At 39.1% G+C, this 15,227-nt stretch overlaps 1 pseudogene; it reads left to right on the top strand.

Moving 5' to 3' along the window:
* Nucleotides 1–367: 367 nt before the first annotated feature.
* Nucleotides 368–7,205, top strand: LOC119496966 (annotated as a pseudogene).
* Nucleotides 7,206–15,227: the final 8,022 nt, after the last annotated feature.

Here is a 15,227-nt window from a genome sequence, read left to right on the forward strand (position 1 = left end):
AATATGTCAATAATATCCCACTCATGAATTTTTAAGCTTTTACGTGTATTTAAAAAGGCGGTTGCTAACAAGTGGCTAAATGAGACTACAAAACGTCATCACGTTAACTCGAGCACCTTTACAGCCTTGTTTATATTCGCGCTGATTTGACCGTGGTGTAGTTTGTTTATAACGTTAGCTTTTTACTTCTGGTGATTGGATTTACACCTCAAAAATCATAAAAGTGGTGTTCATTTGTGGAGATCATCTTACAGAACAAAACCTGCAAGTGTCATAAATGTGTGTTTGCCACAGAGCTTATTTTATGTAATAATCCAAAACCCAATGGAAAAATACCTTTGGCTTTTTGTCGGGGAACCCATGCGATTCTAATTTCCAGGTTGGCCAACAAAAAAACGTCATCCCTGGAGCACTCAGTGAAGGGGAAATTAAAAAGGGATATTAGAAACTTTAGGTGGCTAAAATGTAAAAGTAAATCGTCTTCTTCCATTCAACATTTGATAGAACTATATTCGCTATTTCATCTTTGCTTTGGTCAGTTGTCATTGGTCCATGTTAGCTTAGCTTTACGTAATCCCAGCTAAAACTAACATGCGTTTGACTTTCTCTCCCAGTGTGGTTTCGGCTCTTCTGTACGGTGCCATGGCTATCGGAGAGGCCAACGCCTTCGCTCCAAACTATGCTAAGGCCAAAATCTCAGCTTCCCACCTCCTGATGCTGCTGAACAAAGAGCCCGCCATTGACAATCTTTCACAGGAGGGAGAAACACCGGTACATAACACAAAGCCCCACACACAGACAACAACACTTATAATACAGCTCTTTACACATGCTAACATGTCACTCTTATGTGTCTCCTTTAAAACCCCAGGACAATTTTGATGGTAATGTGCACTTTGACAATGTTAAGTTTAACTACCCATCGCGCCCTGATGTGCCCGTCCTCCAAGGGCTGAATCTGACGGTGAGAAAGGGAGAGACTCTGGCCTTGGTGGGGAGCAGCGGCTGTGGAAAGAGCACCACCATCCAGCTGCTGGAGAGGTTTACGACCCCAGAGAGGGGAGAGTGGTGAGAAGACAAATATACACCCACTCTCTGTGTAACTGGCTGATAACACTTGTTATCAACACTTGCTAGGCTTATAGGCCTACTTGTACTTAATCTATTGATCGAGATATACTTAAGAAAAGTATAATTAAGTATTCTTGCCTTGTAGGCCAACAGAAAGGTATACCTGGCTTGTAGTTGTGCTTACTTTTTGATAAAGTAGCCACTAAAGTGTGTGGGGCAGCTATTTTCAGCTAAAAAGCTCTTAAAGCCCACTGCGCACTACCTGCTCAGCACTAAACAGCACACAGACAAAGATAGCAACTAGCTGGTGAACATAGTGGAGTATTTAGCAGGTAAAGAGTCAGATATTATACTCAGGAGTTGGTGGAGACCAAACAAATTCAGTTATTGCATGTTTTAGACATCAAGCCCCACCACTCCTTCTACAATAATTACTGCTAACATTTTCTCCTTCAGCTGCTGGACAATATGAATGCAAAAAAACTGAATATCCACTGGTTGAGATCTCAGATAGGCATCGTATCACAAGAACCCGTGCTGTTCGATTGCACCTTGAGCGAAAACATCGCCTATGGAGACAACAGCCGCACTGCAACCCAGGCGGAGATAGAGGAAGCTGCCAAAGCGGCCAACATTCACAGCTTCATAGAAGGCCTGCCAAAGGTAACTGCTGGGATGTTACACTAATGATCTGTTCTCAGTCATGACATAGCTGGAAATAAAAGGGCAGTGTGATGTTTTCATATCAAGCAGTTCTTTACAACATCTCACAACAGCCCTCTACTGGCAAATTGGGATATGGTGTTAAAAATTCAATAGATCTCTCTTTTCAGAATAAGAGTCCCTGTTACTTTATTTTACGGGTCCATCATTTCTTAATAATTTCCTAGGAAGTTTCCATGGATGAAATATGCAATTTGGCACTAATTATAGGTAAAGAAATGTAGACACAGTGTTCAAATTAGTACATTTCTAATCAATCAATTTCAAGTAATAGCTTGATTGAATATTGTAGTGAGTGCGGAGCAGGTCAGCTGAACATGCAAAATGTTAAATATGTGTAAACACATATGGAAAGTAAAGTTTCCAATAATTAATAAATAATGAATGAATATTTTAATAGAGATTTAATGTAGCAGTTCGTCCAAGAAAATTAACCTCAGTCAATAACTGCTTATGAACTCAACTAAATAAATCCTAACTAAAATAACAGTCTTAGATCTGTCTCTCTATTTTCATTATAAGTAGTACCAACATGGTTCTTTCTAGGAAATTACTGACCCGTCAAATAAAGTGCTTCCAGACCATTTCTTAGTACAAAGTATTTACAATGAAAACTGTTCACAGTGAGGTGTGTGGATTACAGGATGCATCTGTCAATATTTTGGTAACATGTGCCTCCTCTCTCTCTGCTTGTATGAGCAGAAGTACGACACTCAGGCAGGTGATAAGGGAACGCAGCTGTCAGGTGGCCAGAAGCAGCGTGTAGCCATAGCCCGAGCCATGCTGCGCAACCCCAAAGTGTGCTCCTGGACGAGGCCACCTCCGCACTCGACACTGAGAGTGAGAAGGTGAGTGTTGGGAATGGGGGAAGGAGTCCTTCCCACTAATGATGCTGGTACCAGTAAGACCAATGAGCAAGGAAATGGGAATACAAAAATTAGTTATTTTGCTGAATTTTACTTGATTAAAATTATGTGTAGAAATATCTTTTAAAGCAGATAATCAAATTTCAAATGCACTAAGCGGAACATTTGTTACGCATTGCACAGAGGTGTTAAAAGACACCATTTAACTGTTAGTCAGGTATTTTTATGTGATTATAAAAGAGGAAAAATAGAGCAGAGCTCTGAAATTTATTTTTCCTCCGTAAATAAATGGAAATTACTGTGCTCCCATCCTAATCAATAAACACTGATTACAAAGCATAAGATGATTAAAGATTAAAAATGTATGTACTCTCAGATTTTGAGAACAGTGCTGTAGTGGATGCATAAAGTGAACTCAATGCATCAAAATGAAAATTAATTCATGCATCATTAGAGTAATTTGCTGAGAATTCTCAGAATACAGTCTTTTAGCATCTCTCACCGTCTTGATAAACCTTGAGCCTCTCTAAAACACTATGGGGGCAGCCACATATATACTTACAGATAGTTCCTGTGAGAGTCACTGGTATCATTCTGCTCTTTCCAGGTGGTGCAGGAGGCGTTGGACGAGGCCAGTAAGGGCAGGACATGTATCATTGTGGCCCACCGTCTATCCACCATCCAAAACGCAGACCGCATCGTTGTCTTCAACGGAGGAGTGGTGTTGAACAGGGGACACATCAACAGCTGCTGGCCGAAAAGGGAGTCTACCACATGCTGGTCACCAAACAGATGGGCCACGGAGGGAATAAGAGGACGGGGAGAGGACACAAGCAGCTATACTACACCGATTGTTTTTTATTTTCATGTTTCCAGAGATATGTATGATTCCCTGCCAAGCTTCAGTGGAACAGTTCAGGTTCAGACCTGAAAAGACACAGGTCCAGGTCTTGTTGGGATATTTGACTCAGTGACCTTTTAGCCTTGTAAGAATCTTTAGCCCCTTTCACACAGCCTGTTCAAGGCAGGACTGTTGCGCTATTATTCCGCCTTGCTGTTCTGTATGAAAAACATGGAGATTGAATTTGGGGACGGAGTTGTTCCGCCGCTGAGCGCGGCTCTCTGAAGTGTAGATGGCGTTCAATACTGTTTTTATTTATTGATGAATTCATATTTCATTTGTAAATTCTTATTATAATTCTTCTTTTTATTGCCCATTAAAATGTCAAATAATGAATTACTTTGTAATTTAGTCCATTTATTCATAGATTAATAAATCAATTTGTAAACAAATTTATTAATGGCTGTTTTTATTGTACAATTGTTATTAATCAATTAAATGCTTTATTACTATTTATGTGACTCTTGTGGTCCTCCACAGTGCGTTGAGTTGAGCCAGTTTTTACTTCAAGCATCTTTAAAGTGAGGGAATGACAGTAATGTATCCAACTAAAAACATGTACATACATTTCAGGTTGTGGTGCGTCCTTGGGAATGATCACTTTGGATCTAAAATAAACTGTTTTTAAATTTTGGTCTCTTGGCTCAACTTGCCCCACATGAGGGGTAAGTCCTAGAAAGGTTAAAAGTTGATTAGCCTACATGATCATCTTTTTATTTATCCTTAATTATCCATTATTTGCAGTTTACATTGAGATTTACATAACAAGTTGAAGCATAGGGCGTTTTCATAGTAGGTACGACTGATCTGTACCGTGCTCTCGTTCTTCGGAGGCAGACCATTAAATTAGCGAAATAAAATAACAAACATTGCCCGACCCCAATGACTTCTATTGTTTGTATAAGAAACCTCTCGCCTGCCTTCCTGCTTTATCAATCATGGTCAAACAGTTCAGGGGATGAGATCGGCGCATGCTGCCCGCAGATACAGACATAGATATGAAACACTTATATCAAAGACTGTATAATAGGGTAATACTCACAGTTCCGCATCAATGTTAGTGAATATGACTGTACTTGACCATTGCATCAACACAGAATTGCAGAGTAGATCAGGCGGCTGGCGTGGTACCATGTGCTGCTCGATGAATCCACGTGGACAGCTTGTGGCCGTGTAGCAGCAGCAGGCACGCTGTTAAGACTCTCCATCGTGGCCCATCGTTGATGCAAGAAGTCGTCAGGATCAATGGGGTTCAAGCTCTTACTGTAGCGAACCTCAGCCAGTCAATGGTGAAGCGTGCTGTTGGGATTCAGCATTCAAAGATGGTGGCAAGAGACCACATGAAGAGACCATCTCCCTCCAATCTGCACAACTGGATTTGAGCACAATAATGACAACACCTTTGACCCTGGAACCACTTTCTCCAACTCCTCCAACTTTGAATTACCAACCTTTTCTTCCATGGATTGGTAACGTAATGGGCTTATCTTAGCATTAGCAATTGCACACAGCTGAGCAAGACTGTTCAACTTTGATTTGTGTGAATGTACCTGTATTGATATGTTTAATGTTATTCATTGAGTTTTACTGTTGTGATATTGTTGTAGTTAAGATATTTAGGTAGCTGACTTTGCCAATCCGATGTGTTTAGTTAATGCTTCACATAGACATGGTCTTGCATGCAAACTAACCATCTTTTCTAACCCACTGCATTATCTGACACACATTAAGATCACATACATAAACTGTGAATTAGTTTTAAACATAAACATACACATTCAGATAATCTCAACCCCCATATCACACCCCTTTGTCCTTCCTGAGCACATGTGCTCCAAAGAACAAAGAGGCCATGTGGTAACATGTTGGTGGCCATCTTTGATCCAGCCATCTTTGTAGTTTTACAGAGTCAGCCATATTGTCTGTAGGCACATGCAGACATCTTGAGACAAGTAGCCATCTTGTCTTTGTTTCTCTCTCTCTCTCACACATACACACACACACACACACACACACTGTGTTTGGCTTGTTTAGTTTAGTTATTTAGTTAGATTAATATTGTGTTTTACAACTTTATTATCTTGTAAATAAATGTTTGTGGATTATACATGCTAGTCTGTTTAATATTGTACAAGAGTGAATAATGCCAACTGCTGCTGTGTGAAGAACTCCACAATATCCTTCAACCTTTGCTATCTATTGCAATAGTGATTTTTGGTTATAGTTATTAATTTAATTATTAATCAAAGTTCCAAATTGATAGTTTAGTATATTTAATGAGACTTATCTATGAGACTACATTAATGTGCTATCATTTTCTCTTTGATCCAAAGATTGGTACCCCGAGGATGATTTAATATACATTAAATCATATTATTCAATATAATTAATAATTATTTTGATAGTTATTATTTACTTTTGATAGCCATTTTAATGTCTTTTGAGCTTATGTACCAATATAATTTGGTGCCCTGTTATTATTAATATATATTGATAATTTATTCATATTAATTTTATTAATATCGATGATTATCTTTAATATTGTCTAATAATAAGACCTGCTCCTATCTGCGTCCCCAACAGTACTGATGTTTCCAGAAGCCTTTTATTTATGGAAAGAGAGATAACTGGTTGCTCTGTATATTCAACCATAAGACAAAGCAAATACAACAAAAATAGACTTTATATGCCTTCTGTGAATAAGAAATATTTATATATATGTTTCTTCTTTCTGTATAGGCTCCCATGTTTGTTTTGCAGCCTCCGTTGAAAAGTAGGAGTAGTTTCATTGATGATGGACATAAATTACTTGTTTCTGTGTTATTTCTTTGTGATACTTTGTAATATTTTGTAATACTATGGTGGTCATGTGATTGCCTCCCATTGGGTGTTGATAACATAAATATATATTCGTAGACGCCGCATTGACTCCTGGAGCGTACGTCCTCGTGGGCGCCATATTGGACCGGGCAAGACTGGCCTGTAAACAAATACAAGTGAACGGAGGAGCTGCCATTTTTCTGGATAAAAAGCACTATAACGTCTATATTTCTAAACCAATTTCAACAAGTCGTTTTATATTCAAACGTTTATGATATACGAGTTAACGTTACGTTTTTTAATTTTTTTATGTGAAAAACTGTTAAATATGTTGAAGTTACTGCTTCCGGTTCCTGGAGAAAAAAAAGCAATTCTAAAGCCTAAATTATAGTTATGCGTTAAGGTTACATGATATATTCCAAAATTCTACAGTCTGGTACCACTGACTCAGTGTTTACAATTTTAAAGCGTTCTACCTACATTTCAGAAGTGGCAGACAAAAAAAATTGAGTGGCCAGTAGAAATGTTCAGTGACCTGCCAGTGGCAGGTGAGGAAAAAGGTTCATTTCAGACCATAGATCTGGGACACACTTCCACAGAGGCCATCAGACAAATATCATATAGCAGATGTATTCATTGAATTTAATGTCTATGGGTAAACACAGATGTCTGTTGTATCAAACCACTGACAGTAGCTTCAACAAGAGGCAAGAGCTAAACAAAATAGTTTTCTAATCATAATGCTTTGTTTATATGTGATGAACAAACATCTAACACAGACAATCTCTCTTTTTCTGTCTTTTGTTACAGATGGTGCTGCTTGATCATGGAAATCCATTTGGAAATGTGTTATTTGTTGTTAAGAACTGCTGTTAATTGTTTGTTACATCACTACAGGTCTGCCATGGGTAACTGTGACGTCACTATTTTGGTGTGAGCGCCATCTTTTGGCCAACTTGGACTACTTCAATTCTTCCTTCAGTCCATGAGGAGGAACCACAGAGAAAAATAATGCATCATCCAGGAAAAAATACAGTTGATTTCAGGATATAAAGATGCAAGTTAGCTATGCAATTACACTGCCCTGACACTAATGAGATTATGAAACAAAAAAAATGACAGTTCAGATATTTTTTTGTAATAAAATAAAGACTAATCACAATTTTTTTATTAATATTTGTATTACTTTTAAAATGAAATGGTATCTTTTTGCCCAGCTAAATTTAGGTGCTCAGTAAACTTTGAAGTGCAGTGGATGCTCCATAAGACAACATGTCAGTGTTTCCAGTGTAATGTGTGAAACCAATGATTAAAAATTATGCTGTTAGATTATTATTATTTTTTATAATTTCTGTATTATCACCATTATTTCAATAAATTCAGATCATAACTAATATTATATTAACATTTATTGTTACCATTGTTGATTAATATACTACTATTTGCCAGTTATTTTGATTACTCTTATTAGTATGATATTGATAAGGTGCCTGAGAATTAACATAATAGTAATTGCAGTAGCAGTGTTAGTGTTAGCCTATAGATTGAAATCATGATCTCTAAAACGGAGGAAGACATTTCACACACATTTGTACATTGTATTATATTATATTATATTATATAGGGACCTCTCTACAAGTACAGTATTAATCTTAACCAAGGAAAAAATAAGCCAAAGCTATACTTTACAAGCCTGAGTTTTTACAATACCTTATGATAAATAAATTATTTTCTATCACGCAAGTAATTCATGTCAGCCTACGGCACACACTCGTCTCCTGTGCGTCTAGCGGCAATTATAGCTTAACTATCGAGATTCTAAGTAACTGGAAACAAAACTTTATTTTTCTACTCCACGTAGATCATAAACCCTTTAATATAATAACGACTCATTGAAATCGGTTAAGAAATGTAGACGTTATAGTGCTTTTTATCCAGAAAACGGCAGCGCCCCCGTTTACTTGTATAGGGTTACAGGCCAGTCTTGCCCGGTCTAATATGGCGCCCACGTTGACGTATCGTCATAACGGGCTGAAGCGTCCAATGCTGCGCCTTCAAATGGGGTCGTGTTTAAAGCCTCGTCCACACTGGGAATGTCAAGAGCGCGTGGCGTTACCTGTTGTTTTTCATTTCGGCGTCCATGTTAACAGATTAGAGCAGCCACACTACCCGCGTGAGACGCGCGTCTAACCAGGGCCTCCATTTCCTCTCTGTGTGAGGACAGTGAACCTGACCAGCAGCACAAGTCCATAGCGCAACTAAGGATCACCTTAATGCTCTGGCCATGCTCTCCCTGGAGAAGAAACTCCTCAGAGACATTTCGGACTTTAATAAGAAGGTCATTGGGAGGTTTACCACTCAGAAGGAGAGAAGAGCAACATTTTTCTACAAATAAGCTGTCAAAAATATGCAGGCTTTCTCACCGCATTGACTTTTCTTGTACATAGTTGTCCTCAGTCTCATTTGGTCATGGAGGCATCACAATTCAATTGAGACCGGTAAATTAATTGTATGGTTCTCGTTAACTGTATTTTATGTAGTATCAATATTTGTGGATGTGTTGTGGTTGTGCCTTTTGAGTAAGGTGAGAAAGTTTTGAAGCAGAAGTTTTGCTGGTGTTTACCATCTGTCCACCTCAGAGCACTTGAGTCCCGTGTTTACTGCATGTACATTCAGGTGTCTGCATAGCTTCAGGACTTAACAGCAGTATACCACCAGTACTGCTATCTCTACACCTCAGAGCACTTGAGTCCCGTGCTTATGTACATTCAGGTGTCTGCATAGCTTCAGGACTTAACAGCAGTATTCCTAATTACACTTCATGTTTACTTCCCCTGATCTTTACCTCACTATTGGTTTACCAAACAAAGCAAGGTCAACAGGGGCATCGCATTAAGTAAACATTTCTGTTACATGTTATATTGTTATATTACATTAGTATTGTATTACATGTTTATTATTGTATTAAAGTACATGCAGTGGTGCATGTAGTACTCAGATCTTGTACTTCAGTAAAAGTAGCAATACTACCATGCAGAAATACTGTATTTCAAGTAAGGGTCCTGCATTCAAAATCCTGCTTAAGTAAAAGTGCACAAATATTATCATCTGAATATACTTAAAGTACCAAACATTAAAGTACACATTATGCAGAATAATGTATATTATTGGATTATACTTATTGATGCATTCATGTGTTCATCACTTTAATGTTGCAGCTGGTTATGGTGGAACTCATTTTAATGACTTTATATACTGCTGGGTAGTTTAATCTATAATAATACATAATTTATTCGTTGATTATATTTTGTATTAATAATCTGAATCTCTAAAGTAACTAAAGTTATTAAATCAATGTAGTGGAGTAAAAAGTACAATATTTCGCTCTGAGATGTAGTGGAGTAGAAGTAGAAAGCATCAGAACATGGAAATACGCAAGTAAAGTACAAGTACCTCAAAATTGTACTTAAGTACAGTACTTGAGTAAATGTACTTAGTTACTTTCCACCACTGAGTACATGTTATACTGTTGTGTTTTTCTAAGCATTCTTTGCTGCTCCTGTTGGAATAAAATAATTGTTGATTATTTAACTGCAATGTAGTAATGTGTTTTTGATACCTTCACTTTTTATCATTAAATCATACCGGGATGTTTGCTGAAATTGATTGGATGTGGCACAGCCCTATCTAGAAAAATGTCCACCAGCCGCCACTGCACGCAGCTGAAACGCAGCTGGTGTGAACACCCGACGAGTCAATCACGTGGCGGCTACGTAATCATTTTAGACAGAGAAAGGTTAAGAAACGTGTAGTAATTTGTAAATAATATTAGTAGTAAGACTGTCAAAATGGCGATACAAATAAACACTCACGCACAGTAAATGCGTCCACCTAAGTCATATAATGTTACTGCACGTAATCATAAAACATATTAATCACACATTACCTTGTTCCCGTACTTGCTAGGCGCTTAATGTCTATTTCTTGCCTCAAATGTTCAGAATCATCTTGTAGTGTAGGGTTTAGCTGTAAAATGAGAAAGTTTGTGACGCCGCCGCGATTGTGAAATCTGGTGAAGGAACGCCAAGTTCCAGTCACATGACCGGAGAACAGCCTATAGGAATGCTCTCTCAATGAAATGACCTGTGATTGGTCAAAGTCTCCCATCACGGGCTAGATTTTCTAAAGCCTGAAAACAGAGCCATGACTGGGCGCTGATTTACAAGCACAATTTCTCTCCACAGAGATGTTATATTTGGAACAACTGTAATATTTTATTTAAGAACATGTCCCTATTTTATGATAAATGTTTTTTTAACAATGGTATTATACTCCTAAGTCAGTTGTTTAATAGAGAAGGACTACTTTACAGTTACTCAGAGTTTCTCGCCAGGTACAACATATCCCCAAAATAATTTTTCTATAGCTTTTGACACTATACAATCTGGTATGTACATGTTATTGAAGAATGCTGACCACTCTCCACCCTTGTCAGTGTCGCCCCCCAACCCAATTCAATCTCCGTTAGGTAAAGTCTGTTTTTCTGTTAATAGAGATATGAACTGCAGGATAAGGGCCTTGATTCAGGGCAGCATGGTTTCTATTCCGGCAGCAACATTTTATTGGAGTAATTTTGTTAGTGATATTAACTGGAAAAAAGTTTGGTCCTTACCGCAAAAGTTCCTTCTAACAAATAAGGTAAAAGAAATGTCGTCTAAATTGATCCACAGATTCTATTCAGTGGAACATTTCTTACAAAAGTTAAAGAGTGACATAGATGTAAATTGTTCCTTCTGAGAATCATATCCTGAAACTTGCTCTCATTTATTTTTATCCTGTAAATTTACATATGAATAGGGAAAGATTTCAACAATTTTATACATGTTAACATTTTCTAATTTCAATTCTCGCAAAGTTCCACATTCACAAGTGTAAATTTACGAGAAAAAAAAGCCTCTTCTTTGTATTTAGAAAAAGAAATGGATCTATATCTGTCAACAATTTCTCCCTCACAAAACAAAAAAGCAATGAAAACAATGAATGTATCCAATATCTTTAAAGTTTTTAATGTTTTTATTTAGTGAAATTATTGTCATAGCATGGTCTTTTTTTAAATTTTATGTTGGTTTTGTTTAATTTCTGTTGTCCTTTTTTCATGTTTGGCAAAGCTCTTTGTTTATGTTTTCGCTATGCTTCTTCTTTATGTAAATTATTTCAATGTTTTTCGCTGTTGCTTTGTATACTGTCATTTTGAAATAAAATATATATAAAAAAACAAAAAAAAAAACATCCATGATGAGGTGCAAAAGTCTAGTTATCTCTCAGAACACTTGAATTACAATATGCTGAAAGGTTATTATGGAGTTTTTGCCGAATGATTCCAAAAATATACTGCCTACTGCCACTTTAATACTCATTTAAGAACCCCAACTATACCGAAACATGGAAGTGGACTGCTATTTAACGTGAGTTACGTTAGCCGTCAGCGAGTAGTTTTGAAAGGGCAGGCTTTTTTCAACACTGCTGGTCTCCTCCGAAATCTGTATACTGTTTAATATGTCTGTATATGCGTGCAGCATGGGCAGATCTCTTCCTCTGAACTATACAGCCATGGGTGATAAAGCAGGGAGGTAGGCGAGATGTTCCTTATATAAACAATAGTAGGCGTTGAGGTCGGGCGATGTTTGGTATTACAGTATATTCAGCTAGTTTAATAGTCTGCCTCTAAAGAACGAGCCACTCAGCTGCCCAGCGGGGGGGAACAGTAGAGTAGAGCCGGCATATTTTCACATCAAACTCGGTGAAATAGGGATTTATTTCGACCAAACCAGAATTGGTGATTGTTGGAAAGACTAACGACGACGGTTGATCTCAACATAAACAAATACACATGGATGATGATGCAAGTGTACTCAGGTATGGAACAACTTTACTTTAGGGGGGAGGGGGCAATCACACTCGGGCACGGTACGGATCAATCGTACCTAATAAGAAAACACTCCTAATCTTTTTCTTCCTGCAGCAGACATCCCCACACCCTCCATCAGTTCTTTTCATTTTACACCATCCAACAGAACAACACAGATCTCAGACCTCCATGCACCATTTTCATTGATGATTCCTACATTCCTATTGTTTGCTTTGGAGTTGAGTGTTCTCTCTTGTAGACTCATGTTCCCTCAGATTGTGACAATAGGCTATAATTAGATGAAAAGTATACAAAGGAGAAGTACAAACATTAGCCTACTAGTGCTATTTGCCCCCAAGCCAGCAACCAGTCAGTCAGCTTTGCAGCTTGTATCTCTGTTTGCTTGCCTGGTTTCGGATCCCCTGCTTCCATGACATGTCCTGCCTGCTCCTCTACGGTACCTTTGCCTTTACCTGAAATGTACTGTGTGTTTGTTAGGGCAAACATCACCGCCCATTCACCTGTTCCTCGGTCTGGTTTGGCCCGCCGAACCAACCGGGTAGTCAGAGACTTTGTGGAGCTTAGCTGTTGGATTGTTGAACTGTACTGTTTGCAGCTTTACCTGCCCTGCTGTGTACCTACTGAGTTTGGCATTAAAAGTAATTACCAACTGTTCCTGGTCTCCTGTGTGCTGCAATTGGGTCCGACCACTACCTGTTACAGTACAATCTGGCCAGTCATGGACCCAGCGCACACCTCTCCACCACAGTCCCGCCTCGAGGTTGTCGAGGGTGTCCTCAAGCAGCACAAGGCGCTGTTGCCCACAATAGCTACTGAGGCTTAGCAGTCGGCAACAGCCCATGATCAGCGACGCTAGCCACCCAGGTCCAGCATCTGGCAGCAGCCCTGATCCAGCTGGCAGTTCCTGCCCAATGCCGCCTTCTCCAGCGCCCACAATGCTGGGAGCGGCACCGGTCGTGTTCCAGGCCCTGGTCAATGATGTGCTGAGGGACACGCTCAATAAGCACATGTTCGTGTACTTGGATGATATCCTGAGCTTCTCCAGGTTCAAGGAGGAGCATGTGCATCACGTCCAGGCAGTCCTTCAGTGCCTACTAGAGAACTTTATTTTCGTCAAGGCCGAAAAGTGCGAGTAGATGCAGGAATACAGCAAAAGGGAGAGCACAAGGAAAGAATAAACAAACGGCAAGGAAAAAATACAAGTGGAGTGAGGACAGGATGAAGGGAGCCATTGAAGAGTATACGGGAGATAGTGGAGGCAGGGAACACACCCAAGTTAAGGTTCTTGGCCAGGCCCTGGAACGTGTCAATATCACCTCAAGCCATTTTGCACCTTAAGCATTTTTGTTTTACCTCAATTAAATGTATTCAATGAAATTTTGGGGGAGAGAATTAAGGGGAGGAAGTGGGAGTGAGGGGGTTGTTGTTGTGACAGTGAGGAAAGGCAGCTTTATACTGTATGAATTGTAGATGGATTTTTAAACCTTCAGTAATAAAGTTTAACAGAAATGAACATGGAGTCTTAATTCTTAATGATGAACAGGACAAGTAAAATGTGCATGTGAAATTATATCAAAGTAGGAATTAAATTGTGCAATACATATGCTCACACTAGCCTAAAACAATGATAAGATGTGCTGTCCCAATCACCCAAAGGTCCTGTCACAATCACCCAAATGTTACCAAAAAATGTTTTTGAGTCAGTTTACACAAAAGGGTATGCCATGCCTCCTTGGAATATGATATAACCTCAAATGGATAGGTAAATTCTTCAGTTTTACCTTCAGTATTACAGAAATGTGTCATGTGTTGGGCATTTGTTTTTATTTATGGCAAGAAAGCTTACACAAGACGGACATTCAAAAACTTAATCACCCTACGTGTTTATTTGCATATAGAGAAGGGAAGTGAGATACAATCCGATCACAGTCTAATTCCAGGTGTGAACAGATGTACTTAAAGTTGTCCACTTGGGATCGGATCACTCAGGACGCATGATAATGCAAAATTTGTCAGAACACCGGCTCAGATGTCAGAAATGAATGGTAGCTTCGCCTATCGAACTTCTCTACTTCTCGCCAAGAAAGCAATTTTGTATTTTACCAAATTGTGGAAGTCTTCCTTTATAGCCTACTTAGTTAAAGTGGCAGTAGGCAGTATGTTTTTGGCATCATTGGGCAAAAAATCCATAATAACCTTTCAGCATATTGTAATTCAAGTGTTCTGAGAGATAACTTGACTTCTGCAACTCATCATGGCGCTATTTTCAGGCTTTAGAAAATCTAGCCCGTGATGGGAGACTTTGACCATCACAGAAAAAGTTTGGAAACTTGTGTTTGGTCGATTATTTCTCTGTTGTTACAATGCTAATTGGCATTGTATTTCACATCATTGGAAAGCCTGTTTATTTACCCTCACAATGATGTCCAACTTGTAATGATCATGCATTTGTGGGATGAGCAGCACAGCTGATTATGTGGGTAGCGTCCAAGAAAAATTTACCAAAATGCTCTGCCAATGGTAAACGGTGTTCGTCCCGAAGCTTCCTTGCTGTATTTATACCCTCCACCTTAAAGAAGGGTGCTTCATTCAGTATGAGGGTGACCACAAACAGAGTTCACTGCACCACGGGACCGGACGGGAATTGGGCCTATTTATTTCTCTGAAGCAGACGAGAGTCTGCGCTTTCTTTATCGGCCCTGCAGCAGAGATTACCGATAAAGGCACCTGAGGAAGAGAGAGAGGAGGAGGAGGAGGAGGAGGAGGAGGAGGAGGAGGAGAAGAAGGAGGAGGAGGAGGAGAGGAGGAGCCGGGATGGACTGTTGGACAGGTGTGAGTGTGATCACCAGCTCTGTCAAAAGAGATCGGAGCTCTAAGAGGCGTGGGTGGAGAAACAGTGGGTCAGCGCATGTTTTAG

This window comes from Sebastes umbrosus, chromosome 11, assembly GCF_015220745.1.
Source record: "Sebastes umbrosus isolate fSebUmb1 chromosome 11, fSebUmb1.pri, whole genome shotgun sequence".
Taxonomy (NCBI): domain Eukaryota; kingdom Metazoa; phylum Chordata; class Actinopteri; order Perciformes; family Sebastidae; genus Sebastes; species Sebastes umbrosus.